Raw genomic sequence first — 26,162 nt, 5'->3', positions numbered from 1 at the left:
AAGTTTGAAGTCTGTACTTTGAGTGGAGGCATAATGGTGACTTTGGGGGAGCACTGGGAAGTTGGTCTGCCCCCTTCCCTGAAAGCCCAGGGGAAGCTCCTGCTCCTTCCTTAGCTTCCTGGAAGCTTCCATCTCTTTTCATTCGTAAAGCCTGAAGTCCTGCGAGGGTGACGTGGACCTCTGCGGTGAGCTGGTGAGCTCAAGATGCTGGCTTTCACCTTCCACGGATAGCTTGGATGTCCCCTCGGCTCCCTGCTCCCGGAGATGCTCACGGGCAGGGAGGAAAGGAGCAGCTCCTCTCCCCTCTGCGGGCTCACCTGGGGTAAGAGCAGGGCAGGGACGGGGCAGACGCTTTGCTGTAGGGCAGGCAGCTGCCAGTCACTGCTTTTCTGGAAGAGATCAAAAGCAGAGGCAAAGCCGTGCCTCTGCTGCTGGCAGGGAGACGCAGCTCCCTGCGATCATAGTCAGTGGCTAAATCACAGCCTTCTGCGGATTTAGGGACAGCGGAGGCTGCGCTGCTGAAAGCTTTCGAGGTCGTGGCACAGCAACCTCGATTCAAACCATCCATTTGCTGGGACGGGTGCTGTTAAAGCAGGACGGAGGCAGCAGCTGGACAGCAGAGCCAGGACCAGCCTCTCCACACTGCGTTCAGCAGCACAGCCTGGTGTTGGGCTTTGCAAGCAAAAAAATGAGGATAATTACCCAGATTGTGATGCCTTGCATAGCTTTCGCAGAGTCCCTGCCACGTGGGAGTTGCTGGCTGCCAGGTGACTGCGGAAGCTGCAGGGAAAGGCAGGGGCAGAGACCTCTCCTCCTGCTCTCCTCCTTGGCCCCATCTCTGATCCGTGTGCTGAAGCTGCTCCTGTGGTTATTGCACACCTCAACTGCAAGTTTTCTATTAAAAGCCGCAATGAAAACTTTGCTTTTTCAGCCAAAAAGAGCCTCCAAAGCATGTCCCATCCCCCAGGGGAAGGTCCAAGACGCCAAACCTGAAAACGTCCCGCTTTGCTCCCAACCTGACCTCAGAAGCAGCAGAAAGCACTGAGAGCTTCCTCTTCAGCCTGGGAAGGGTTCAGCTCCTAAACTATCGGGAGCTTTTAAGAGAAGTTACACCGGTAACTCCTGAATGCTATGGGTGCAGAGGCACCTATACCCATAGGTTACAAGCGATGTTAAACAGAAAGAGCAAGTATGGCAAGAAGGCTTTGTTTTTAATGCCGTGTTTTCAGAGAGATGGAAGTGTAAGGCCAGAAGACTTCACGGTGAGCAAAAGCACTACGTCCTCTGGGGAAAACCCATTTTGGGAGTCTACCAGAGCGAGCGAGCCAAAGGGCACTTGGAAGAGCAGCACACGATTACTAAGATTAAGCACTAGGTTGTGCTAAAAAAAATCATCTAATAGCCTTCTTGGCTACAAGCTTGGTGTTAGGAAGCAAAGGAAATGTAGTGGCTGGGGGGTAGCCCACTTTCTCTTGTATTTTCAGCATCCAATCCTCCCTGGTAGGCAACTCTTAAAATACATATGGAAAATGGGTTAAATGGGTTAAATGGGCAAAACGGTAATGAGGGAATTAAGGCATTAGGGAGGCAAAAGGCAGCCCAGGAACAGACAGCAAGAGAAATACGAGCTGATGGAAGCTGTTGCGTCTCTGCAGCATGAAATAGAGAAGGTTCCACACAGGGACAGGGTAAGGAGAAGGGACTCCACTACCTGGCCATAGCTTCTCCTCTGGCACAAATGAACCAGAAGCTGGGTACTTTTGTGGGTTTCTTCACTTAGGAAAAGCACAGAAAGGTGCTGAGAAGCTACAGGAGGAAAAAATGCTGATGGCATAAGAACTGGAGGGCAGGACACCTGGGACCAGCGTGGAGGAGGGAATGAAGGAGATAGATTTATATTGTAGAGGGGAAGGGATGGGGAGAGCAGGATCAGGCTATAAATACTCACAAGGTACCGACTTTGGTGAAGGGAGGAATTAGTCACAGTCTTAGAGGTTGGGAGGAAAAAGCAAGAGCTTGAAGTTAAGATATAAAATTAGGCTACGTGTCAGGGTGTATTTCTTGATGGAAAGGAGTTGATGAGCAGGACAGGGAGCACAGGGTGTGCCCAGGCTCCTGCCTCACACTACATCACGGATGGATGGATGGATGGATGGATAGATGGATGGATGGATGGATGGATCTTAGCAGGGAACAAACTGCTCTGCACCGGGAGCAGGTTGCAGATGTCTACATGGCACCACTGTGGCTGGCCCGATTTTGCCTCTTGTACAGCAGCACTTGAGTTGAAAGCTGGGCAAACAAGAGACGCTTTGGTCTGCCAGGAGAGAAAATTAAATGGAAGTAATTCTGCTTAGTAACAAGCTGTAACAGATTTTTTAATGATTTTTTTTTCAGTCATACAAGAAGACAAACCAATAAAAAAATCATTCTAAGTCAAATCAATTTAATTTGACCTGAGGCTAAATGTCACAGATCTGGTTTACAGCAAATCCCCTTTGAACCGTGCACCAGGGACCCTCCTGGAAGCACACAAAATGCAGCACACGTGCCATCGACTTCCCTGCCCCTCCTGGGCTGCAGCTCCCTTCAGAGCCAACGGAGAAGCATCTTTCAGCTTCTTTCCTAACTTCTTCCCAAGTCCAGCTGCTTAGGGCTAGCACCTGCACGACCAAAGATCGCAGGCAGTCCTAAATCACACTCAGAGCCATTTTAGCTCCCAGCGTTTTGGATTTGAGCCCACGACATTATTCACCACCCCATATAGTTGCTATAGTAACACCATATTGGGTATTATTAGAAATCACCGTCCCCAAATTCCATATATTGAAGGGGTTGTGCAGCAGGAGCCATCTTTGCGTGCACAGCTTTCCCTTTCCCTCCCAACACCACTGGTGGATGCGGTGCATTAACCGGGCTCTCTCCTACCCCAGTAAATTCAGCTGCAGCCCTGGGCTGTGCAATCCAAACAGCAGCGTGCACCCCGCTTCTAGTTGGTCTCACTTCCTCAGCACAACTTGTTTACACATTTCCTAAGAGTGAACGAAGAAAATACGCTCCAATTTAAATGCAGACAACGGGTTGTTGGTTTGTTGTTTTTTTAAGCACAAGCAAACAAGGAAAACCTGCGCCGTTCCACTCTGCTGTTCACAGGACTTCACAGCATGACCTTGCGGAGATTAAAGGCGCAGTAGACTTTTCTGAAGATTTCCCGTTTGGTAACAAGAACTACCAACATTTTTTTTCCGCAGTTTAATGCCAAAACAGTGCACATTCCTTAAGAAATGTGAAATTAAGCCAGTACGGGGCTGAGGATGGACAGAGAGGACTTGACTGGGGAAGAACCAGGCTGCACCTTGCTGTAGGACAAATATCACTACATTGCTCCACTAAGCTCCTCCTCCAAGAAGCAAGCTGTATTTTGTATTTAACTGCTGGAATTCAGTCAATTAGGCAATGGCTTTCCACAATAAATTAGAGATTTCACTGTAGAAGGGCAGGCCTCAGAGTAACGCACTAACAACGCTGCAGTGGTCGGAGTGGGAGGTGCAGGCTGATCCCGGTCCCCTCTCCATCCTCCCAGCTGCCTCCTGGGGTCACCACTCTTCCCAGCACCAGGGGTCTCCCACTGCATCAGGGACTGATGGGGCGTGGGAGCCCTGGACACTCACCTTGACAAAACCAAGCTATTTCATTTCAATTTTAGATTCTAGTTTTTCAGTTTACAAACTCTCACTGGCATCCATTCTGCTCCAGATTAGGAAGTTAAAAAACAACAACAACAACAAAAAAGAGCATTGTTTATAAGCACCTTTTTATCCAAACACCACCCAGCTCAGGTGCAGCATCTCCTCCTAGCCCCGAGGCCAGCAGACATCCCCACACCACCGTGGGGACACAACACAGAAAGGGCTTCTGAGGGCTGCGCAGCTCCCAGCTTAATCTGAAACAGCCCGAAGACAGTAACTGATATTTTGCTCCTTTAAAAATTGGTAACCAAAAAGAGGAGAGGCTGCGCGGAGAGTATTTCCAATGGGCTATTTATACCACGACTGGCTCAGCTTTCCCTTACCCTGAAGCCATTTAACACTGTTTCGCCTTCGTGTGGATGAGCATTCAGGTCTGTCACTAAGGCACTCACAACATATGGGCAGACTCTTCATTTTTAGCGTTTTCATCCACTTGAACACATCAGATAAAGGCTCCGGGACTCTAGGCCTGCTTTTGACCAAGACAAGCGTAAATAGGCATTCCGGGGAGATTTCTGTCCGCACGCCCTGGACACAAAGGAACGTGTCCCCAGGCTGTCAACCCAACTCCCAAACCAAAGGCTGGGCTGGCAACACGCACCAGGCTCCCACTTTTGGGGGAAAACAGCCCCCATCTCCCACCCGGACCTCTCTCAGCTCCCACCCAAGCCATCCTTTGCAGAGGACAGCAGAAATAGGTTTTCTGTCCTAACCACGGGTGGCCACCTTGATACAGTGCGCTCCATCCCCGGCCCAGGTCACCCAGTCTCTGAATTTTTTAGCTCGCTCTCAGGTTAACGAGAGGTTTTGGTCATCTCCGTACCAGGCAGCTAAACTGCACCAGAGATCATCGCTGGTACCTGCCTAGGGGCTGCACTGATTTTGGCTTGTGGTGAGAAGGAAGCAGCCAGGAAAGGAAGCAGAAGGGATGGGAGAGAAGAGTGCTAAGAACAGGGGAGAGGAACCGGGAGAGAGGGATGAGATGGGGCTGTGTGGGAGCAGGGTGGAAAGGACACTGATGTGGTGAGAGGAATGAGCAGAGCAGCATGAGAATTACGAGAGCGATGCAGAGAAGGGGAAAAAAAGCAATGGGAACAAAGGATGAGAGAGGTAAAGAGGCAGAGACTGAAGTATGAGATGGGGATGAGAAGTTTTAGACGCGCATACCTGTCTCTAGGCAGTTTGAAGGTTCCTACACCCAAGCTGTGTTTCCCTCATTCATGCTTACCCATCACGTGTTGCTGGGACACTATTTTTAACCACGTACAGAAACACACTAGGAGCCTTTCTCACTTCCATTTTGGAGGTAGGGCCAGGCACTTCCCAGGCACAAGGCAAACCTCTTTTTAGATTAAATACAGGAAAACTATCAGAGCAAGCCCAATGCCTATGAATAAATAACTCTGTTCCTGCGGAGGAGGCTGTGGTGCAGAACTATTCTCAGACGTGTGCGCTGCCCCTAAAAAAATATAAGAGGATGTTGAGGAAGGAACGAGGAGGTGGTGGCCTCATACCCTGCATGGCTGCAGGCATTTCATCTGCCCCCTGCAGGGGAGGAGCTTTTCCAGTCTGGACCAGCAAGGAGCAGCACAGGCACAATGGCAGAAGAACTTGGCCCATCTGAGAGCAGTTGTGTGGGTCCCACTGCCCAGACCAAGGCGGCTCCCCGTTACACCACGGCCATCCCTGGCCCTCAGGAGTGAGGATGAGGATGGAGAAGCCCCGCTGCTGGAGGGAGCGTGGAGGCAGGAGGTTGTTGTCTGCAGCAGCAGGGCTGTTGGGCCACAGCACAAAACGGGATTAAGGCAGAAATGTGCTGAGTGAAGGCTGGGCCTTTCCCAGAGTCACCTCCATGCCCGAATCAGCCAAATCCAGTTCCCTGTAGGTTCCAGCTGCTCTGCCCCTCACCACACACAACACCCCAGGTTGATTTATCCACTTACAAGAGTAGGAACCCAGGAGTTTTCCTTGCAGCACTGATCCCTTCTTGGGCACGGCCACAAGGAAGGCAGGGACTGGTTTTTTTCCCTTAGGACTGTTTGTGGTTGACAAAACCTCACCCTGTCTCAAGGCTGCTCCAACCAGCAGCACATGGAGGTGCACAAAACCATTCCCACCTCCTATACATTGCACAATTTGACCATACTACTACATACACAGAGCCTGGTTTGCAAAGCATCTCCCCCCAGCCTGGGAGGTGGCTGGGGACAGCCCCGAGCTGAGGCACAGAAACTAAAACAAGGTCTGGCAGTACTCGTGCCAACGCTTTCTGAGTATCTGTTTACCTTCCCCCTCCCCTCCAGAAGCTGTATGTCACTGATGACGTGTTACGTAGCTTTATTCACCTGGGAGCATGCGAAGGACATTGGTAGTTTTATAAGGTGGCCCTGGATGCTTTGTTTGCATGAGAGGTGGAAAAAAGACACTTGTCCATCTGCAATCTGACTTTCTTGACTCCTACAGCAGCTGGGCTGTCAAGGATGCATCCTCCTGAGAGCCCTGACGCTAAAAATACCCGTGATGTGCATCAGTCTGAGTGCTGCACAGTTCATACTCAGTAAAGTGATGTGAGGCTCCCAAATCCCTTCGCTACTCTTCCAGAAGACAGATTCTTGCTTAATAACCGGTAGGTTCCCCAGCTCTGGTCCATTCCCAAAGTTTTTGGAACCAGAGCCCCAGAGGCCTGACCGCAGCGGAGATGCTTTAATGAAGTTACCAGGCTGGGCTGTGTGCCAGGGCTGAAGGCAAGTGCCGGAGACTCCGGGAGCTGTTAGGAGGCAGAACGGCATCAGCAGCACCGGGCAGCGCTGTGGGGCAGCAGCAGAGGCTGTGAAGATGCAGAAGTGCTGCTCAAAGCTTGGAAGAACAGGATACTGGTGACTTCAGTCCAGAAAACAGAGAATATGCACATGTCCAGATGGGGATCTGGCCCTCCTATGGCACTTCTGTCACCCACCCCATGCAAAGCCCCAGAGAGCACAGGCAACACAGGGACAGAACCACAACAGGGCTGGAGATGCGGCAGAGATCTGTTGCAGGCTTGCAAATGTTCTGCCTCAACGCCACACCTGAAGGAGCCTGGATGGCCCAGATGAGGCTTGCTGCCACCCTTAGGGATGACCGCTCAGCCTGAAAAATAATCCTATTCCCTACCGCAGTTCAGGAGGAGCCTGGAGTGACCTACATTGCCGGAGGGCACAGCAGCCTGCTCAGGAGGCTAATGGCAGTAGGGTCAAAGCTTCCCAGGTGTGCACAACACACTTCAAGGGCAAATGAGACAGCTTCAACGAAATGTAAAGTTTTCAGTGGGGATCATTTGGATCACTGAGTAGAGCCACCCTATATCCCAAAGGGGAATACGTTGTTACAGGGCCCTTTTCAGGGCATCCGTCTGTCTTAGGACATCTGACTCTTGACTCCTTGTACCCGTCAGAAAACTCTTCCAGAGCATGACTGCTCTGGTGTTTAGGAGTCTCCTAAATTTCCAGCCTAAATTTATTCGTCACCAACCTACATCCCATAGCTCTGTCAGCAGTGCCCTTTGCCACTTGAAAATATTTATAGGAAGCAATCACTCCCTTGCAGCTCTCATTTAGTGAGTCTGAGCAAATTACTGTCTCTTGTCTCCTAAGGAAAGCTCTGCAGCCCTCACCCTAAATCTCCTGAAGAGTCTGGGATGCCTGGTGCCGCACTGAGAATTTTCTTCTGCTCTCCAAGTTCTTCTTTGGAAACATCTTTAGGGTGCTTTAAAGCACACGACAACGCTCTGATGAGCAGGGCAGACTCAGACTGTTATTCCGTTTGGCTGGGGCAGCGTGAAAACACCCCAGCAGCAGTAGGTCAGCTTTTGAAGCATTATTCTTCTTGGTCCAACCATCAGTTTCTGCTCTGGTAGCACAAGAGAAAGAAGAACAGCGATCAGGTCTGAAGTGATGCAGAAGCATCAAAGAATCAAACCCTGAGCATGTTGCAAAGCACAGCCATATGTACATGTGCACACCTCTTTTCTGAGCTGAAGTTCCTGAGCTGAAGTCATCACCTCTGAGCCTCTCAAGATTCGGGGAAATCACACTTTTGCATGATGACCATCCTGCTCAGCACCCTGGCCCAGTCCCCGCATTGCTGTATGGAAATGGAGAGCTCTGTGCAAGTCAGCACGCTCGCGCTGAACTTGAGCCAGAGCATCCAGACCCAGCTGGTGGAGATTAGGACCACAAGGGAGCAGAGCATTAATAAGCGATCCGCAGTTCCTACCCTCCTCCACTTTGCGACACTGGGGAAAAAAATATTCCCAACACCAGAACGCACTTTCAGCAACAAATAATGATAATGATTTGGTTCAGAATTAAGCACACAAGAAGAGTTTAATGCAGAATCTGAGCACCAGTCTGTCTCACAAGGCTATTGTGCCGGCATGAAAAATTATGTAGAGCTTCGTCTTTTTATTAGATGAATTCAATTCTTCAGCTCCTTCAACTGCTCCCGTATATCCTGTCTAAATTAAGTTTGGTTTTCAGTACCTGCAGCTACGGCTATCCTGGGTATTTTCCTGTGTATTCCGCTGTGAAAATCGTGATTAAGTTCATTTGTCATAAAACAAACATGATGCCACGAATGATAAATAAGCAGAGCGCGCTGCAGAGACTGGCAGAGCAGCTCGGTTTTCTCTGTGCTCAGGGGGTGGGGAGGGTTTTGGAGTGGCTCGTGTCTGAGATTAGAGAGCTTCCTAATGAAGAAGTCTGCCTAACAGGTGATGTCATTTCTGGCAGAGCCACAAGCCTCATTTGCAGGGAAAGTGCCCAGCGACCCCAGCACCACCCCCCTGGGTGGGCAGAGGAGCTGTCTGTGCTAGCAGCGGGGCGAGGGGACAGCAGCGGGGGCTGCTTGCCTGGCCCCTGCCCCTCGGTCTGAGCTGTTTGCAGGTGGCACCACCCTGGGGTGTCCCACCCCAACCAGCGGGCTGTGCTCCTCGTCCCCTTCCATGTCCCAGACCGCAGCAGGTGCCAAGGCAGCCTGGCCCACCTCCAAGAAAGTTGCTTCACCAGCCTGAACAGATGAAGGGTTGGGATCCAGGCCCTCAGCTCCCCGGGCAGCCAAGCTCTGCAGTCACCTGCAAGCTCCTGTGCCACCAACCTCATCTGTGGGTGCTGCACGGGGCAGCCCCATGTCCTTGTGAACTGGGTCTGGGCGACAGACTGGGTAATGGTGACAAAAAGCATCTTGAAATTCCCTCCTCTGCCTCCAGGTCACCTCCAGTTTTTCCAGATTGGCCTGGAACTACCCATGGATTATTTAAAATGATATTTTAGCATGTGTGTGCATATACAGTCCCTTGCCTGGGGACCACTGCAAGCACAGTGAGCCCTGCACGGAGGCAGGGTGACATTATCCCGTTTTTCACCAAGCGCTGCAGTATTGCTGCTTGGGTGCAGCAAGTTACGGACTATGTCACATTGCTCCGAGCTTAGAAAAGATCTCCCGAAGAACAAGTGAGCTGCCTCTCGTCACCCTCCCAGTTCAGCACTTCAAACCACAGAATCAAAGCGCATTTTCTTCATCAGGACAATTTAACATGGGACAGATGCAGCCCCAAGCTCAGGGGCACCTGGGCTGGAAGGTGGGGTGGACGTGGGCTGCAGCTCTCCGTCTGTGCTGCCCTGCTCCTGCTTCCGACCCTTGTGTTGGCGTTCCTGCTTCCATCGCCTTTGTCTGCGGCAGCTCACTCGCTTCCGCGGAGCACTCGGATCCTGACTCAGACCCCTTAATTGCATGTTTAACATAAGAGACAGGAGAAGCCAGAACATAAGCCCGTGTTTTGTTAAAACAGAGCAAACAGAGCTATGACCCACCGGCTGAACTGAGATCTTTACTTCCTACGAGTCGATCCTACCCAGTCTTTTCCTTCTCTATTCTCAGCCCAAGACCTTCCTTGCTCTCAGCTCTCTGGCTATTTCCTCACCCAGCAGGCCTCAATAAAAGCATCCTCCCCCTGAACCTCCCCCATTTTCACTGCCCTTCTGCTCCAGAGATCACCAGGCCCACTGACAATACCATTTTCCACCAACCTCACACCCCAAGGCATCCGAGGGTATTTGTTTTCACCACCACCTCTGGCACAGAGGGATCCTCAGCAAAAACCCCGCAGAGGCAGCCAGCTACAGACCTGCTAAAAGCCTGCAAGCCAGCTCTGTAGTACCGTATAGTACTGCAGCCACGGGGATGGGAACCCACAGGAGCAGCCTCTGGACCCAAGGCAGCTCTCTCTATATATGAAGGATGAGACTGAGATCAGGATCACCTACAGAGAGTCAGAGCAAGTTCCTGACCTCCTCCATGGGTTGTCTGAGCACCCCCTCTATTTGATTGTAGGCTGATCCTGCCACTTTTACCTTATTTACAAGCACCACCACAGCGTTTGCTTCACTCTTTAGTCCTTCCCACTTTGTGTTTCACAGCAGCTCAAATTCAGCGTTCCCCATCCCCAAACACCTTTGACTTACTCACTTCGTAGCGCTTTCACCTTAAAAAGTTGAGCTGCAGCTCGCAGCTGTTCAATACCTTCCCATTAATGCAATATTTTTTCTTCCATCCGTAATGACAGCAAGATGCAAACGCATCCTGCTTCCCTCTCCAAAAGCATCATCTCCTCTCTCTAGAGCCCATCAGACCTCTACTTTCGTGCCTTTCCGACACGCTGATTGACAAGGTTATCCTCTCTCTCTCTCTCAGAGCCAATTGCTCTAATTACACGCTGTCTGCTGCGACCTGAGGAGCTGTAAATAAAGAAGCAGTCACAGCATCATCTCACCCGTGCTGTCCTCCAAAGCGGGCCCCGCGGTCTCTGCTTGCAGAGGCTGGGCGTAGATTTTGTGCGGGGCTACCTAGCTGCAGGTCTCTGACAGAAAGAGGCAGACGATACCAGCTGGGGCATCCTGAGGCCACAGCACTGGATTTAGCTGACTGCGGACTCATGCTGTACGACCAGACCTTGTTGCAAAAATCATTTTGAGGAAGGAGATCGGTTTTGCAAGTATTCACTCATTTGTGAGCTAACTGAGAATTCAACGAAGCCAGAGCGAGTTGTTTCCATTTAGCTAAAGCTCTCCATCAGGTCACATCCAGCCCCTACAGGGACAAAACAGGGCAGAAATTAATAGGTTTCTGCAGGAATTATCCCAGAAGTGGTACAAAGACATTCTAGCTACAGGACCCCCTGGGACGATGTGAACAGCTCAGAGGCAGCCAGAAAACCCGTGCTCAGAGTTTGGGAACCTTCCCATGGCCGTTATTGACCAAGGAGAGGAACCCACGAGGGGGCACGCTGCTCACTGAGCCCAGCCTCAGGAAAATCCACCCTGGATCAATGCTGCGTCTCTGCTAAGTGCAGGGTGGGAGCTCCCTGAGCAGCCGGTAATTGGGTTTGTTGGAACAATCGAGCTGGCAAATGCATTTCCAGGTGTCACCGAGCCACGGGTAACTGCAGTGAGAAAGCTGGTTAAAAAAGCTAACAGCCTGCTGCTCAGCAAGGGCAGAGAAGGCAGCGATGCACACAGACACCTCCAACACTGAGCCACACAGAACCGCAACCAGGTTTGGGGGAAGTCGCAGCTGTTTGAGGCAGTGCCCTGGGTCTGAATCCTCTCTTCCCGAGCTGTGGAGCACTTGCGGAAGGAGGACTCCTTGCAGCCACAGAGCAAGCACTGCTGGGGCCCTGCATCTATTCCAGGTCCTGAAAAAGGCAAGTTTTAATTTCAAAACGTCTCTTAGTGCATAGCTCTGGCATTGAAATAAAGCAGCAGCAACGGAGAAGAGGTTATTGAGTTTGGTACGATTAAAGCAGAGGTTTTTCCCCAAAAAAAGGAAAGCTCTGGCACCACCACTTAAAAGTGGAGGTGAATGGGCCCATACCTACATCCAAAGCAGCCAGCTCCTCAAAGCAGCACAGACTTTGTAACCCACTAACCTGACATGACAGCAGAACAATAATACCCGGCTCTTAGGCAGTCCTTTGCATCGATAGATCTAAGCAAGCCTAAATGCTGGTTGTGCCTGCGTTTGCGTCTGCCAGGAGAATAGGAGGGGAGCAGCGAGAGCTGTTTCAGAAGATCGCTTCGGAGCACAACGTTTTGATCAGTGCCCTCCTGCAACGGGAAACCCGACTCAAAGGCTGCTCAGATGCCATGCAGCCATTACACGGGCTTCAAGGGGACCCGGAGCAGAACACCGGGGGTTACCGTAACTTTTACTACAATCGCTTTGCACCAATAAAGCCACACGACAGTGAGCCTTACACGCTTTGCTTGCCACATGCACCTTCACATGTTCAAGAGTGAAGAGCGATCCGTTGCTGGCTGCTCCCACGGGCACACCTGCGGCACTGCTCTAGGTGTCGCACATCGAGCTGTAAGCAGTGCCACGGATCCTGCAGCGGGCTGAAGAGGCTCTAAGAGTCCGATTTGCAAATTTCCTTCTGAAGGTCCGGGGTTCATCAATACCTCGCACAGAGCATTCCTCAAGCCTCTAGAGCGAAGCCGTCTGTCACGATGCCACTTGTCCTGAGCTGCCTTCAAGGATGCGAGAGTTAAAAGCACCTCAGCCCCACTCAGATTTCACACCTCAGCATTAAAGCAACAACCAACTTCAGCAAATAACTCACACAGATCATGATGCCCATTAAGTTTGCTGCCAAGTTAAGTTTGCTGGTTTTACACACCTGTGTAAAACCCATTCCTGACAGAGAAGAGCAGGTACACCCTTCACATGCAGCAGGCCCTCTATCTACATTTTCCTTTCAGTTACATCTGCAAACCAATGGAGAAGAAACCCTAATTCTCAGGATACCTTAACTACACAGGCTGCGAGCAGCAAAATAATTTTAGGAATACACACGTACTGCTGAAGTGACGGCTCTTTTGCAAGGAAAATTAAAACCAACAACGCCCTTAAAATCACATCTGCCACTTACCAGCATGGCTGGCAGGGGAGACTGAGCCATCTCCAGCCAGTGTGACCACAGCCACCAGCAGTCCTGGTGGAAAGCACCCCATAAAATACCCCACGCAGAACGGGAGCAGATTTGCCAGGATGCATTTCCTTGCTGATGAAGCATGGGGCAAAACAAAACCGAAGCTTTGGTGCTCATCACTTTAGCTGAGCCACACGCTACAAAGGCTCTGTGCTGATGTCAGGGGAACAAGGACAGTGCCCAGCATGGGAAAATGCATCAAAAAAGGCACACAGGAAAGCAAGCAGAATGTGCAACCAGCCAGCGCACTTGGAAGCAGAGGCACGGGCTCTGCTGCCTGCTCCAAAGATCGCTTCATACATCTTTCATAGCTTATAAATAAACCAGCATATGAACAGGGACTGAAATTCAGGCCCACGGCCCCAGAGGCCTGCCTGAAGCACTAACTCCCTCTGGCTTTGCACCTCCCATCTCCAACCCACTGCTCACAGGTGCGTGCGCTCACCCCAACGGGTGCGGGTTGTGCACAGCCCTCCTGAGCCCCCAGCATGGCACCAACACCCGGGTACAGACCGATTCCTCAGCCCAAACCGGCTGCACTACCAACATTTGGCTTTCCCAGGTGACCTCGTACCAAAGCCAGGTGAGCCCAGCACCTCCAGAGGCCCCACGGTGCTGGATCTCCGGGTCCAGAGACGCAAGCAGCCCCGGAGGAAGACGGGTGTGAGGAGCACGAGGCTGGGAGCACAGCTCTGCTCCCCATCACGCTTTTATTACGACGTCCTTAAAGCCAGGCGGGTGAGGCAAGAAGAGTAAACAGGACGATGCATTAAGTGCTTTTACCAGCCCCATGCCAAGAACAAATTAATGAGCATAGCTCTGCAGACAAGTAGCACACAGCACATTCCTACCGAAGCTAAGATTTTTTTATTCTGATGAATAAAATAGTAAGCTAAAAATGGCTAATTTTTAAATCAATACGAAATTCACTCCCCGGCACTACTGCATAAACGATAACTCTTCGGCTGAGCCTTAAATATTACATGAAAGTGGATGGAAAACTGTCTCGCTGAGGATGTTCTCCCCCTTTCCAAGCTTCAGGCATGCAAGCGCTCAGTGCGGGACCTCCCCGGAGGAGGAGAACAGAAAAGTCACCGAGCACGGCGAGACGCAGTTCACAGCACCACGCCGCTCTCCAGGACGAGCCCAGTACAACCAGCATGGCCCTTCCCTGCCATGTCCAGTGCAGTGGCACCAACCTGCCCAGGAGGAGAGGTTTGTGCACCGGTGCAGGCAGAGGAACCATCGGGGCACCAGGTCCCAGGGTGAACCAGGAGCAAGGGAAGCAGGGGCAGGGTTTTGCCTCCAGCCCTGGCACGAGAGCAGCAACCTCACCAGCCAGCTCTTGAGATGCTGAGACTGTTTAACCAAGAGAAGCGTTTCAGAGAAAAGCCGTTCCAAGCCAAGAAACCCCTTACACTTATGCCTGCTTTTTCAAGTAGCTGCCCATCCCTCAGGCAGAAAGTCACATTTATTCCTCTGCTCTCTCTCATCACCCGGAGTATAGCACTAAATAAAACAAGAACCAAGTCACCGCACAGCGTTTGCCCTGCGATTCCTCTTAACCCATCTGTAGCCAGAGAGATTTTGGGGTTTAACCCCTCTTTGCAGAGCATCTGCCAACACGAGCACTGTGCCACGCAGCAGAGCTCCAGGAGCGCATCACCTGAGGCTGCACACTCAGAAGGGTGACAGGAGGGCACCCAGGGTGGCTGAGGGTATAAAGACCATAAAACCCTCTGGGCTGGAAGAGCCCCCCAGCCTTCCTTATCTGATAAAGGTTAAGGTGACTGTACCGCAGGTATCCATCACCTACCTGGTCACCACTAGGCAGGAGTTTGCTTCAGATAGCAGCAGGAAAAAGGGAATTGTGCAGATGCACTTGGACTTGAGGCACCAGGTGTGCTACCCACGCACACAAGCGGCCAGCAGCACGTGGACAGCACTGCCTTGCTGGGCTCTGCTCCCTTCTGCAGCGTTATGAAGGGCACCCAAACCACCTGGAGGGATAAATCACAGTTCCCTTTCACTGCTCTGCACTGAGCAGACGGACTTTTCCTTAGAGGTAAAAGAGCATAAACATATTTGGCCCCCCAAAACACAAATTAATGAATTGAACTAACACAAAGGAAATATAATAATCCTCACAATTTAAGGGAGCGATTGAAAACAAAAGTTTGCTTTCTGGGTGTACCTCGTTGTCATTTATCTGCACACAGACCTCATTCAATCACATTAAACCAGAGCACTAGCTTTTGAACTACTGAAGTCAGGCAGGATGAGTACTACCCCACAGCACAGTATTTGGGGTTACGAGCACACCAGTGCACGCAGGATCTGAGCCAGGCCACAGCTGGGGCTCCCCAGGAGCACCCAGCACAGAAGAGCAGCGCCCACATTATCAGCGCTCCTCCCGGCCACGTCCCCAGCCGGCAGCAGGCGACAGAGCCCAGCCTTAAAATAGACACAGATGTAGGACACACTCCATTTCCCAAGGCAAACTAGGAGCAAAATACCATGGCCAATATTAAAAAATACATTCATAGCAAGCTCAAAGGAAGGAAATGTGTTATGAATAAGTCAGTTGCAAAGAAGACCTGGTGCAGGCACTGTCCAGCTCGGGCTTCAGCCAACAGCCTAGCCCAAGGGCAAGTTCAAAGCATGCAGAAGTGAGGACATGCTATGCAAATCCCCCCCCCCCCCCCCCCCGGAAAAGCTTTTCCTGGCTCCTTCACCTATATCCCTAGCTCTGGGCTCTTCACAAGCTCAGAGGCAGCTGGGGGAGGCACTCCCATTCGGGTGCTAATTAGATAAAACTGAGCTAATTAGCAAAAACTGGCATTCAAGTCAAAGGCTGGGCCCAGAGGGCTGCAGAAGAGGAAATCCTGGTGTAGATAGTCGAGTGCTGTTGTCCCGAGCAGTTATGTTATTTCTGTGCACATTTGTATCGCTTAGGTTAGCCTGACGGAGCCGCTATATCTGGCAGAAGCAGGTAGGGTACGGGGCTGAGGAACCTCCTGTGGCTACGGCTGCTGCAGTGCTGCCTGTGCAGGCGCTGGCCCCTGCACCCCAGGGAGATGCTGGCTCCCCTTGCGTGCAGGCAGCTCTGCAAAGCTGAGACGTGGAGCTGCAGATGCTGTTGCTGCTGAGGAAGCCCCACGTGGCTGTGTCCCAACAAAGGCACCTTTTGCTTGCGGCTCCATGGACCCAAACTGCAGCTTCTGCATTTGCTGTTTGCAAAGCTGCCCGTGAAAGCCTGGGTGCTGCAGTCTTCTACCAACCCAGAGCCTCCCTGCACCACCACAAGGCACCCAGAGCTGCCACAGAGCCTCTGCATTTGAACAGCAGCTTCTGCTGTGCTTCCTTTATTGTGTTGTTCTGTGCAACGGCTACGAGGTTTTTTCCAGTGTGATTTCAACACCTCGTGTACATTGATGCGTGCAGAGAGCCACCGAGCAGACAGGGACACTGCCTCTATCATGCAACCAGCGCGGTCACCCCAAACCATGCAGGTAAAAGGTGGATGTCTGGGAAAAGAATCAGCATGTTTAAACCTAAATAGATCATATGCATGATGCACTACATCCTATGAGGTGTATTTTATTAAATATATATATATATATGGAAAAAAACAAAACCCAATACAAAAACAACAAAACCCCAAGAAATTGTATAAGCAAGTTACTGAACCCCAGGACGGGGGGTTTTGTGGGAGCAGCATGTGGGAGCCCCCCATAGGATTCCCAGCAAGCCCCACAGGCTGGACAACAGTTGTAAAGTCCTGCGCATGTTATCCTGAGATTGTTTAATTCAAGTATTACGCTGCCGGTCTGCATTAATGCCAGGATGTTAATATCTAGGGAAGGCAATCTGACTAATTAGCATGCTGCTCTAATGAGCAATTTTTCTGTATTCACCAGCAGTAAGGCTCTGTTGTCGAAATGTATTTCTCCGTAATTAGCACCCACTCGTCACACTGCTGTGAGCTGGTGTCTGAAGGCAAAAATAAGAAGGAAAGCCTCAAAAGTTGGAGTGCTCCTTTAATGATATCTGTATTACGGATAAAGATGCTTTATCTCCCTTTTTAGCACAGAAAAGGGAGAGGGATGGAGGAGGAAGCGAAGGTATCTCCCAAAGGATAGGGAGCACCTCAGCAGAGTATATATTAGGCTGAAAAATGCAGCTGTCCCTTGGAAGCTGTGTCTGTAGGTACCTACAACATGGGGCACATCCTCTGTTTTCAGCTGTCAGTTGGGTTCCCCCCTCCGAGCCGAGGAATCCCAGTGATTCTTCCTCTCCTTGTGACGAGGGGTTTGGTGGGAGAGGCTGGTAAGCAAATGAGCCCCTGTACCACACAGTTCACCTGCAGTTCCCAAAGGTTTTACAACGCTCGTCAGGACAGAGCAGCTTTAACAGGCTCTGGCTGACCCCGGGAGCGGGTTGGGTTGTTGCATGGCTCAGAGGCTGCTGGTAACAGCTTTGGATGGTTTTGGTCTCAGGTGCTGCACGAAGCAGAGATCCTACGAGGCAGAGCTCGTGTTCCTCTCCTCTGGAGCCACACCGAGGGGTACAGAAGTGCTTGGCCTGAGACATGCGGGGAGAGAAAAGCGTTTCAAGAAAGGGAAGCACTCGGATCCCTTTGGCTGGGTGGAAGAGGCTCCGCAGAACCACTGGCCCCAGCACTAGTGTGTCCCCTGCTAGCCCCCGTTAGCCTCTCATGCCCTCCCTGCCCTCGGTCTCTGAACACAGGAGCCAAAAACGCTCTCATGGATTTTTCTCGTTCTTTGAAGATATTTTCTTGAGGTTTTTAGAAACAGCAACTACAACATAATAAAGCAATCTGCGGACCGGTAAGCAAATACTCAATAGTTTAGACAACTTTTCCCCCGAATCCCTGACTCGTTAACTATGAAAAAGGCTGAGAGAAATTATTGTATAACCAAATGTGGTGCTCCTTAACACTGCTGAAGGAAAATAAAAGACCTAAGATGCTCTTTAAGGTTTCCAAGTTACAGGACTGAGTGAAGGGGGCCAGTAAATCTGTGTGCAGCTCCATCCACAGGTGATGCATTGAAAACATCAGCTCCCCATTTTTGGCAGCTTTGGCACTTGTCCTGTGGAAAACCATCTCCCAAAGCCATGCTATCTCAACAGCTTCCCCATCTGAAGCCTAACAAGCCAGTGAAGGACCGTGTTTGGGCAAGCTGTGAGCTTACCAAAGCCAGGTGTTGCAGCTGAAAGCTGACGCAGCAGGACGTGCTGAGTCCAGCCCCCGTTTAGCCCGATCTCCAACACGCACGAGACCAGCCAAGTCACCATCTGTAAAGGAGGGAAAGAGCTGGCCTTGGGTAGTGACATCAAATACTTTCCAAGCAAAAACTTGCCATGCTACAGGGTAGTTTAACTTCCCCTGATACAGCCCCAGTACCGGGCCTCTCAGTCCTCTTGGTCCTCTCCTACAGATCAAGGCTATAAAGCAGACAAAGAGGTGGAAGATCAAAAATCAAATCACCCTCTTGCTTCCCCTCTCCACCCACATCCAAAAACCCGCACCAAAATACCAAGTTCCAGCAGATCATAAATGATTTCCCTCCTGTGAAAGTCAGGGACAGAGGAGATGGAGGGTCTGAGGGAGGCAAGAGAGGCGCTGGTGGCACGGCCGGCCCCAGCACTGAGACACATGTGGACCATGGCCAAGAGAAGCAGCGCAGGAGGGGTGAGACGTGACTTCTTTTTTCTGTCTCTCTCCCTTTCTGCCGTTGCCTCGTGTGAAACCAATGTCCCCGAGTGCCTCCGCTGTGCAGTCATCTCTTGGCCTGATCTTCTCCTTACTCATGTCTCTCATTCAGCAGGCATTATGCTCGTACATTCATAAAAAATATTTATAACTGCATTCAAGCATACATCACGCTATGCACAATGTCACCATTCAACTGGCTTTTTTTTTGTAATGCTGTCTCTTGTACTATTTTGCTACATCTTCTACTGTTTCGTGATAACTCCAGACCCCCATGAGGACAGATGCATAACAACGGGGCTAAGATACACACACCTCTCCTAGCAGGACTAAGAAAAGGCCAGAGATTGCCAAAAAAAACTCCTCCTATCCCTTGCTATAGCAAAATAGAGAAAATAAGCTGCTTGTGAGCCTGCCCCCATCAGCCATTTGAACTCAAGTGGGCTCCTGATTTGAGAAACCACATGAAAAAAGGTTTCTCCCCAGGAATGCAAGAGCATCGTTCACTTCGCTGAGCTTGAGGAGCTGGTCCTTTATCCCTGTCGGCAGGAACTTTGTGCCCTGAAGCTGCACATCCTCCTTCTGAATGCCCACGATGCTGGAGATGGGCCCCTGGCAAACAGAAGGAGACACGAGGAAGCGCTTGTGCCCGAGAGCCTGTCTGCTTTCCCTACCAAATGTGATTTTGCTGGTCCATTAGAAGTTATCTCTCCTCACCAGTCCTGCCTTGTGTATCCTCAGGCCACCACAGCTGCAACACTGCTGTGACTCTGCAAACAGCTCTGAGGGCCAAGTTAGTACAGATGAGGTGTTAATAATGACATCAAGGCTGGCTGAAGGGGAAGGAAGAGTAAAAGTGTTTCTCAATCTGTGCGTCATTTTCCAGACCTCACTGAGGTTGCTGTAAAGCTTCACAGGACGATATTCTCATCATGTTTCTTGTTGATCTGATTGGGATTCACTTAGATGTAGAGCTTAGTGATATGGTTTAGTGGAGGACTTGTTAGTGTCAGGTCAGAGGTTGGACTAGGTGATCTTGGAGGTCTCTTCCAACCTGGATGATTCTGTGATTCTGTGATCACTTCTTTCCTGTAAGAAATGGTCCAGCAATTCGTGCCACTAAGGGGTTTTGAAGGGTTAACATTGAGGCCTGGGTTTAGGCGCGAAAAGAACAAGGGATTTCTTCGGAGAAAAACTACTGACTTTGCACGGATGTGCAGTAACTTCTGATAGCCGGCCAAGAGACCACCAGATAAGGAGGAAGAATGAGAGCCTTCCTGTCTTCCTGTCTCCCTGGACCACCAGATAAGGAGGAAGAATGAGGGCCTTCCTGTCTCCCTGTTCGAGCAGCCCCTGAGAAAGTAACAGAGACTGATAAGCAGGCGACATCGGATTCGGGAAACCAATTATAATAACCTTGCCTCTTTTAGAAGTAGTAATAAATATGTATTAGCCTAGGAGTATAAAAAAGTAGATGCCTTACGTAACGGGTGTGCGTCCCGGTGGAGCAGAGACTCCCGGCGCACCCAGCGCTGTTTGCTTGCCTCTATTCGTTTAATAAATTGTAAACTCTGATTGTAATCCTATTTGGGACTCAGTCATTTATAACAATTGGGGGCTCGTCCGGGATGGTCTTGGTTCCTGAATTCTGACTTGATCTAGGAGGGGCGCCCCCACCATTTGGTGGCTCCTGTTCGAGTCAGGTCGGGGCTAACACCATCCTGAACCTGAATAAGGGCAAGCAAAGATTTAGATTTTTTTATGAGCTCCCTTTGCCGGCTGCAGCACTATATTTTGCCCGTAATTCTGCGCGCGAAGATCCGAACGAAGACGACGGAGTCGTAAGTATTTAATGTGTATACCGTTCGGTTGGGTGGGTTTCGGTTGCCTGTGTGTGTGAGAGTGTGATTGAGACGGAACGTAGTTCCGAAGCGATTGTGGAGGTCTTCTAACCGCGGTTCCAATCTCCCGCGAGGGACTTGGCCGGTGAAGGACCGAAGCGATTCCTATAGGATTCGTGGGTGGGTGATAGGTCCTAAACCCCCTGCAAGACACTCTCACTAAGGCAACCAAGGGCTGTAGGAATTGCCACAGTAAAATTCCTAGATGGGTCAGACAAAATTGAAGACCCGGGACCAGAGAAAAGGGAGCAAATTACCAGACATACCACCAGAAAGTCCATTAGGGATAATGATTAGAAATTGGAACGATAGGGGCCCCAGAAAAGGAAAAAAGTAAATTAAAAATGGTTCAGTATTGTATGACAGAATGGCCGAAGGAGCCTTTAAGACCACATGTCTTTTGGCCCGTTTTCGGATCCTTTGAAGACTGGGTTTGCCAGGCCTTAAATATACATGTTAATTCAAAGGAACCTTTTAGCCAGGAGGAAAGTGATTATGCAGGATTATGGATCAGGATCTCACGTCCTTTTCCAGCCTCAATATTTACACTAAAAGCAGACGAGAAGTTTGACGAAGAAGAGAACAAAAAAATAAAAAATAAAAAAAAAAAAAAGGAAAAAGAAAAAGATGATGAATGGGAGTCATTGGATAACCTACCACCTCTATATCCTAACAATCCACCCCCGGTGGTGCATCTTGTAATCCTGTTTTGTTCTTAAATGTTTTGACTGTGTCAAGGAGGAAGGTGGGAGCATTATCTAAGTAACAGTTTAGAAGTTTGGGTATATTCGCGGTGGTGTTCGGTCAGTTTCCCAAGTATCGGGGGAGGGGGGCTGACTGATTATCAAAGTGGTAGAACGGAGAGTAACTTCTTTGGTGGTTCGGGCCTGAGCCCTGGGAATTCGGTAAGAAGGGGGAGAGCGAATTTATTTAGGCCTCAATACCTTTTTAAACCCCCATCTTGACGGATACACAGGAGTGATTCCTTGTTTGGTGTAGGCTTACTAACAAAGTGCATGAGAAAAATTAGCATTTGGCTTGAAATTCGGTCTTATTGAAATGTAAATTTTGTGGAAAAGGTGTTATTGTTTGTCTAGAAGACAGAAGGCTGAGTGCTTCAGGTGTTTTTCCGAAGTCCTGCGGATTTATGATTGGAATGGGGCTCATTAATAATCTGAAATAGTAAAGTTTGTATGTGGAAAGAAGAGTTTAATCCCAGAGAATTGGGACATTTGGGAAGAAGATTAGGAAAAGATAGTAAAAACCTGCAATAAAAAGGTTTGCGTGGAAATTGAAACAAGGGACAGTAACTAATATAAATAAATAAAAGGGAATGGGAAATCAAGGAAAAGGGGAAAATCCAAAAAAAAAAAAAAAAAAGGCGTCCTAAAAAAAAAAAAAAAAAAAAAAAAAGCCTCCTTGGGTGCATATTGGCACATTGGAAGGATATTGTTAGAAATGGGGGCACAGAAAGCAAGAGGACTTCCACTAAGTATTGCAATCAATGGTGGCCACTATATAAACTAAATGGCCACTTTATGGATCAATCGACTATAACCGTGTCTTGCAATCAATGTTTTTGAGGAGAGAAGGAAAATAGGATGAAATGTTGTATAGTGATATGTTGTTTCAGCATGTTGGAGGGAAAAGGTTTGGAATTAAGTTGGCCCCTGACTGAGCCTTTGGTGTTGGCATTAGAAAAGTACGGGCTGGAGAAAGATAAAGGAAGTGTTAAAAGGGTTGTTGAAGGTGTTAAAGGTTGTGTGGCATGTAGTATTTAACAGAGCTGTTTGAAGTTGAATGAGCAGGGGAAGAGGATGTAGGAATGTTAATAGTTCCGCCTCAACCCGAGGCTGAGATCTCTAAATCGCGGTGTGAGCCCTCTGGGGCAGGGGGACCGTGATGGGTCCGAGAGAGTTGTCGTGGAAACAGAAAAGCAGCTAACTCTTGAAACAACCTGAGTTCCTGTGTGAGCTCAGATTGCCAATGGGACCGCTCAGGGAACTTTCAACGATTGCATTCCCCTGACCGACCCCCTCACTGAGACCCTAATCACCCCGGAAATTATGTAAATACTAAAATCTGGTTAAATTGGCTATTGGGAGTTGAGAATCTGTTCCAACAAGGTCCAAAAGAAACCCCTATGGAATTTATGGAATTTTTGAATTTCTGGACCAACTTTGAAATGCAATGAAAAAAAAAAATGGACCTGGCTTAAAAAAAAAAAAAAAAGAGAGAGAGAGGCAACTGGCTAGCCTCTTTCCAGGGCAATCAGCCCCTGATATCAGAAAGAAATTGTCTTAGGCTGCAGGACAAACTTACAACAGTCAGGAATGATGGGGACCTGGGGCATCTACCCTAGCAGGTCCACTAGTTGAAATAAAGCTAGGAAACGAAGACAGAGGCTTGAATTTTTTGTTGGTTATGGGAGCTTCTTTCTCTGTGTTAATTAGGCTGTAAATGTAATAGGAGCAACATATTCAGTGTTAAATAGTTTAAAAGGACGATTAGGAACTAAGACAACTACAATAATTGGAACCACAGGGAAAGAGGAGGAATGGTCATTCTTACAACCCCTTGATTTGCGTTTTGGGGGTAAGGAACTAACCCATGAATTTTAGTATGTACCAGAATGCCCGATGCCACTCTTGGGACGGGATCTATTAGCCAAATTAGATGCAACAATAACCTTTGAGGATGGAGAATTAATAATGAAGGTACCTGAGTCCAAAGTAGGCCAAATCCTAATGATCAAAGATAAACCCTTTGTTAATATTCCAAGAGAAGTAGAAAATGCAGTTATAGCAACAGTACGGGAAACAGATGTACCAGGGAAGTCGAAACTGGCACAACTGGTAAAGGTGGAATTAAAGGAAGGAGCCAAACCTGTTTGAATCAAACAATATCCACTTAAGATAGAAGCTAGGCACAGGAATGGTGAAAATTATTGACAAATTTCTCAAATATCAGATTCTGGAAGAATGTAAATCGGAATACAATACTCCAATTTTTCCAGTAAAGAAGCCGAATGGCAAGTATAGATCTGTAAAAGATCTTAGAGCAAAAAATGAAATAACAAAGGATATTCACCCGGTAGTAGCTAATCCTTAAACATTGTTAACATCTGTGAAAGAGAAATATAAATGGTTTACCGTGATAGATTTAAAGGATGCCTTCTTTTGCATACCTCTTGATAAAGATAGTAGAAAATTATTTGCCTTCAAATGGGAAAACGTATTGAAGTTTTTGGACCACATATGGTAACAACCGTTTTGGAACAAAGGGGGGGGGGCACTGGTTATCACCCAGCTGGATGATGAAATATCAGGCAATCCTAACTGAACAAGATGACATAACCTTGAAAACGACTAACCTGTTATATCCAGCAGTATTTCTAGGAACCGTTCCAGAAGAAGGACCGTTGGAACACAATTGTGTGGAAATAATCGAACATACGCCAGCCACAAAGATTTGAAGGATGTACCCCTTGAAAGGTATTCAGTGGGAATACCACACTCCGTGGCACCCACAAAGCTCAGGGAAAGTAGAAAGGATGAATCAAACAATAAAACAACAATTGGCTAAGTTAATGATCGAGACACAGCTGCCCTGGACGAAATGCTTACCATTGGCACTTTTAAACATAAGAACTAAACCACACAGTGAGACTGGATTATCATCGTATGAAATGTTATATGGTATGCCTTATTCTCAAGGGATGCCCCTAGGGAACAATGTAGTTGAGGATCATAGTATCCAGAAATACATAATTACCATTGGAAGGAGATTACAGGAGATAAGAGAAATTGGCATGATGACTCAGACACCACCTTTAGGATTTGCTATTCATAAAATACAACCAGGAGACAAGGTCTTAATAAAAACCTGGAGAGAAGAATCATTGAACCCCCGATGGGAGGGACTGTACCTTGTTTTACTTACTACTGAAACAGCTGTGAGAACAGCAAGAAGGGGTTGGACCCACGCATCCAGAATAAAAGGACCAATAACTACCGAAGCCTGGAGGGTTGAGTCCACTCCTGGGGAACTGAAACTGAGACTAAAGAGGAACTGATATCCCAGCAATGAGGTTCTGCATGAATTAAGGGCACTGGATAATGAGGACAAGGCTGAAGGGAGGAAAGGGAGAAGGCAAGACCGGGGTAGGACCCTCCACTGCGGCGTGTATGGTCTACCGAGGGAGGCAACCCCTATGGGTATTGACCGCCGAGTGAGAGTGCCTCGACCGGACTTCTCCCACACCAAGATCAGTTTGTCCTGAGAAAAATAACATGAGAACCTTTTAAACCCATAATAAAATTGTGATTAGTTTTTCCAGGAGCTGGATCACCCTGAAGGGCTGAATGGTAACACAAGCTCTGAAAGCGGGCCCAACCCCATGACTGAAGGCGCTTCCCACACTCTCAAGATTGGACGGCGAAAAAGGCTTATAATATGACAGGTCGCCAAAGAGAACTGAATTGTGACTGTAAGTGGAAACCCAACGTGGGAGCTTGGAAGCGTGCATATACGAGTACAAACGGGGCAGACATTGTAACAGGACCACTCGGTAACAAGGACACTCTGTATTATCACGCCCCAAAGGGTAAAGATGGATGGGATGGTCATTTTCCAAACGGGACGTGGGCCCTAAAGGGACATTATTGGGTGTGTGGCAAACATGCTTACAAGAGGCTACCCGGAAACTGGTCGGGAATATGCTATGTGGGGTACATAAGACCCTTGTTCTTTTTATTGTCACAGACACAAGGAGATCATTTAGGAATAAGATTATATGATGACCTGAACAGAGTGAAACGATCTATAGATACTTCCTTAACCGGGGGTAGTGCCCAAAAATGGGGAAAGGATGAATGGCCTCCTGAAAGAATCATACAGCATTATGGGCCAGCCACCTGGAACCCAAATGAGTTGATATCAGGAGCCCGAGAACCTATTTATAATTTGAACCGAATAATTAGGTTGCAAGCTATCCTCGAGGTTGTAACAAATCAAACAGCGACAGCCTTGGATCTTTTGGCTGACCAATCCACTCAAATGAGAAATGCTATATTCCAACATAGAATGGTCTTAGACTATTTACTAGCAGAAGAAGGGGGAGTATGTGGAAAACTGAACGATTCTAATTGTTGTCTACAGATTGATGATAATGGAAAAGTGGTCAAGCAGATAACAAAGGAAATTAGAAAGTTAGCCCACGTCCCAGTACAAACTTGGAAGGGTATGGATTGGGATTTCTTTTCATGGTTGCCTGGTGAACCATGGGTTAAAAGGATGCTGTTTTTATTTTTATGTGGTGTAATGACATTATTGTTTATACCTTGTATGATACCTTGCTTTACGTTGTTGATACGGCGAGTAATAAATAGCACCCAATTTGTGATGACTTCAGTGGAGAGAAAAGGTGACGTGTCGATAATGATGCTTAAGAAGTGGACACCCCGAGAACTGACTGATGAAATCCAATTGTTACTGACAAAGGTTGAAGGAGAGACACGAATTGATGATTAAAAAAAAAAAAAAGGGAGGAATTGTAAGAAATGGTCCAGCAATTCGTGCCACTAAGGGGTTTTGAAGGGTTAACATTGAGGCCTGGGTTTAGGCGCGAAAAGAACAAGGGATTTCTTCGGAGAAAAACTACTGACTTTGCACGGATGTGCAGTAACTTCTGATAGCTGGCCAAGAGACCACCAGATAAGGAGGAAGAATGAGAGCCTTCCTGTCTTCCT

General features: G+C 48.8%; 1 protein-coding gene and 1 long non-coding RNA gene across 4 annotated transcripts in view; one reads left to right on the top strand and one right to left on the bottom strand.

Moving 5' to 3' along the window:
* RTN1 (reticulon 1) overlaps window positions 1-26,162 on the bottom strand; it is a 133,835-nt gene that overhangs the window by 57,633 nt on the left and 50,040 nt on the right. The window lies entirely within an intron of this gene.
* On the top strand, window positions 19,607-25,985 carry LOC308196547. Its single transcript, XR_013952274.1, has 2 exons — window positions 19,607-20,352; window positions 23,799-25,985. It is a non-coding gene; the product is annotated as an uncharacterized lncRNA (long non-coding RNA).

Source organism: Anser brachyrhynchus (genome assembly GCF_964034855.1).
Source record: "Anser brachyrhynchus genome assembly, chromosome: 5".
NCBI classification, from domain to species: Eukaryota; Metazoa; Chordata; class Aves; order Anseriformes; family Anatidae; genus Anser; species Anser brachyrhynchus.
This window is presented reverse-complemented; position numbering and strand designations above follow the sequence as displayed.